Source organism: Macaca fascicularis, chromosome X (genome assembly GCF_037993035.2).
Source record: "Macaca fascicularis isolate 582-1 chromosome X, T2T-MFA8v1.1".
Lineage (NCBI taxonomy): Eukaryota > Metazoa > Chordata > Mammalia > Primates > Cercopithecidae > Macaca > Macaca fascicularis.
In genome coordinates this window covers 47438791-47442816 of record NC_088395.1, presented here as the reverse complement: position 1 = coordinate 47442816, position 4026 = coordinate 47438791, and the positions used below count along the sequence as shown (strand labels likewise).

Here is a 4026-nt window from a genome sequence, read left to right as displayed (position 1 = left end):
GGGAGGATCACCTGTGCCGGGGAGGTCAAGGCTGAGATGAACCCAGATTGCACCACTGCACACCAGCTTGTGCAACAAAGTGAGACCCTGTCTCAAAAAATAAATTAATAAATAAAATAAAATAAATTGCTAAGGGAATAGATTTCAAGTATTCTCACGAAAACATTATAAATATGTGAGGTAATACATGTTAATTAGCTCAATTTAGCCATTCCACAGTGTATATATATTTCAAAACATTATGTTGTACTATATATATATATATACACACACAATTTTTGGCCATTGTAAAATTTTAATTAAAAACAAATTGCCAGAATACAATAGAAAATTACACATTATACTAAGAACCAAGAAAATCACAACTTGAATACGAAAAGATAACCAACTCACGCCAACATCAGGATGACTCAGATGTGCTCGCTTTGGCAACACATACACTACAACTGGAATGATACAGAGAAGATTAGCATGGCCCCTGTGCAAGGATGACATGCAAATTAAAAAAAAAGTTTGTTTAAAGATGACTCAGATGATGGAATTATCTGACAAGGATTTTAAAGCAGCCATCATAAAAAGTTTCAACAATCAACTACAAATTCTACAAATTCTCTTGGAACAAACAAGAAAACAGAAAAATCTCAGCAAAGAAATAGAAATTATTAATACAAAAAAAGGCAAATATAGAACTGAAAAGTGCAATAACAGAAATAAAAACCGGGGCTGGGGGCAGTAGCTCACACCTGTAATCCCAGCATTGGGAGGCCGAGGTGGGGAGCCCAGGTGTTAAAGACTAGCCTGAGAAAAATGGTGAGACCCCATTTCTATTAACAACAACAACAAAATAACAACAAAAAAAATTTTTTTTAAATCTCACTGGGGCCTGGTGTGGTGGCTCACACCTGTAATCCCAGCACTTTGGGAGGCCGAGGCGGGCAGATTACTTGAGGTCAGGAGTTCGAGACCAGCCTGGCCAACATGGTGAAACCCTGTCTCTACTAAAAATACAAAAACTAGCCAGGTGTGGCAGAGCATGCCTGTAATTCCAGCTACTTGGGAGGCTGAGGCAGGAGAATCACTTGAACCTGGGAAGCAGAGGTTGCAGTGAGCCAAGACTGTACCATTGCACTCCAGCTTGGGCAACAAGAATGAAACACCATCTCAAAAAAAAAAAAAAAAAACACCTCTCACTGGATGGGCTCAATAGTAGAATGGAGATGACAGAAGATAGAATCAGTTAACTTTTGAAGACAGATCAGTAAAATTCACCCAATATGAATAAAGGAGTGAACAGAGCTTCGAAAACCTGTGAGACAACAGCAAAAGACCCAGTGTATTCATTCGTTTTCTTTTTCTTTTTTTCTTTCTTTTTTTTCTTTTTTTTTGTGATGGCGTTTCATTCTGTTGCCTAGGCTGGACTGCAATGGTGTGATCTTGGCTCACCACAACCTCCACCTCCCAGGTTCAAGCGATTCTCCTGCCTCAGCCTCCCAAGTAGCTGGGATTACAGGCATGAGTCATGATGCCTGGCTAATTTTGTTTGTTTACTTATTTATTTATTTATTTTTTCAGATGGAGTCTTGCTCTGTTGCCCAGCCTGGAGTGCAGTGGTGTGATCTCGGCTCACTGCAAGCTCTGCCTCCCAGGTTCATGCTATTTTCCTGCCTCAGCCTCCTGAGTAGCTGGGACTACAGGCGCCTGCCACCATGCCTGGCTAATTTTTTTGTATTTTTAATTTTGCATTTTTAGTAGACACGGGGTTTCTCCACGTTGGTCAGGCTGGTGTTGAACTCCTGACCTCAGGTGATCCACCAGCCTTGGACTCCCAAAGTGCTGGGATTAAAGGCATGAGCCACCACGCCCAGCCTTATTCATTTGTTTTCACACTGCTATAAAGAACTACCTGAGACTAGGTAATTTATAAAGAAAAGAGGTTTAATTGACTCAGTTCCACATGACTGGGGAAGCCTCAGGAAACTTACAATTCAATCATGGTGGAAGGGGAAGGAGAAGCAAGGCACGTCTTACATGGTGGCAGGAGAAAGAGAGAGAGCACACAAAGAGGGGAAGTGCTACACTTTTTAACCATCAGATCTTGTGAGAACTTACTAGTTATCAAGAGAACAGCATGGGGAAAATCTGCCCCCATGATCCAATCACCTCCCACTAGGTCTTTCCCCTGAAATGTGAGGATTACAATTCTACATGAAAATTGGATGAGGACACAGAGCCAAACCATATTACCCAGTATTCATACCATGGAAGTCCCACGACATGAGAAAGGCAATGAGGCCAAAAGAGTATTTGAAGAAATAATGAATGAAATGTCCCAAATTTGGCAAAGGTCACCAACCTACAAATCCAAGAAGCAGGGGGAACCTCAAAGAGGATAAATTCAAAGAAGTCCATGTCTATTATAATAAAACTTTTGCCGGGCATGGTGGCTCACACCTGTAATCCCAGCACTTTTGGGAGGCTAAGATGGGTGAATCACCTGAGGTTGGTAGTTCAAGGCCAGCCTGACCAACATGGTGAAACCCTGTCTCTACTAAAAATGCAAAATTAGTCAGGCATGGTGGTGCATGCCTGTAATCCCAGCTACTCGGGAGGCTGAGGCAGGAGAATCTCTTGAACCTGGGAGGCGGAGGTTGTGGTGAGCCGAGATGATGCCATTGCACTCCAGCCTAGGCAACAAGAGCGAAACTCCATCTTAAAACAAACAAACAAATAAAAAACACTTTTGAAAGCTAAAGAAAATGAAACTAATGGCCGGGCGCGGTGGCTCAAGCCTGTAATCCCAGCACTTTGGGAGGCCGAGACGGGCGGATCACGAGGTCAGGAGATCGAGAGCATCCTGGCTAACCCAGTGAAACCCCGTCTCTACTAAAAATACAAAAAATTAGCCGGGCGTGGTGGCGGCGCCTGTAGTCCCAGCTACTCGGGAGGCTGAGGCAGGAGAATGGCGGGAACCCGGGAGGCGGAGCTTGCAGTGAGCCGAGATCGCGCCACTGCACTCCAGCCTGGGTGACAAAGCGAGACTCCGTCTCAAAAAAAAAAGAAAAAGAAAATGAAACTAACATGAAAGCAGCCAGAGAGAAACAAGCGTTACTCATAGTAGAACACCACTTTAAATGCCAGCATTCTTCCTTTCCTGAACGGGAAAAAAAAATAAATAAATAAAGATAAATGACAGGAGATTTCTCATCTGGAGGTCAGGAGGAAGTAGCATAACATTTTTCAAAGTGCTGGAAAGAAAAGAGCTGTCAACTACCAATTCTACATCTGGTGAAACTGTCAGGTAAAAAGGGAAATAAAGGCCGGGCGCGGTGGCTCAAGCCTGTAATCCCAGCACTTTGGGAGGTCGAGACAGGCGGATCACACGGTCAGGAGATCGAGACCATTCTCGCTAACCCGGTGAAACCCCGTCTCTACTAAAAAATACAAAAAACTAGCCGGGCAAGGTGGCGGGCGCCTATAGTCCCAGCTACTCGGGAGGCTAAGGCAGGAGAATGGCGTAAACCCGGGAGGCGGAGCTTGCAGCGAGCTGAGATCCAGCCACTGCACTCCAGTTTGGGCGACAGAGCGAGACTCCGTCTCAAAAAAAAAAAAAAAAAAAAAAAGGGAAATAAAGACATAGACAGGAAAACTAAATAATGTGTTGCTAGCAGGCCTACCCTTAACAATTGGCTAAGGAAGTTCATCAAAAAAAAAAAAAAAGAAAGAAAGAAAGAAAGAAAAAGAAAATGAGAAAAGACAGATTCAGCCAGGTGCAGTGGCTCACACCTGTAATCCCAGCACTTTGGGAGGCTGAGGCTGAAGGATTGCTTGAGGATAGGAGTTCAAGACTAGCCTGAGCAACATAGCAAGACCCCCATCTCTACAAAAAAAATTCAAAATTAGCTAGGCATGGTGGTGCACTCCTGTAGTCTCAGTAACTCCAAAGGCTGAGGCAGGAGGACCACCTGGGCCCAGGAGTTCAAGGTTGCAGGGAATTATAATGGCACCACTGCACTCCAGCCTGGCCAA

General features: G+C 43.9%; 1 non-coding gene across 1 annotated transcript; it reads left to right on the top strand.

Annotated features, from left to right (window-relative positions):
- The first annotated feature begins 416 nt into the window (after positions 1 to 416).
- On the top strand, positions 417 to 519 carry LOC123571431 (U6 spliceosomal RNA). Its single transcript, XR_006695595.1, has one exon. It is a non-coding gene; the product is annotated as a U6 spliceosomal RNA (small nuclear RNA).
- The last annotated feature ends 3507 nt before the right edge of the window (positions 520 to 4026 follow it).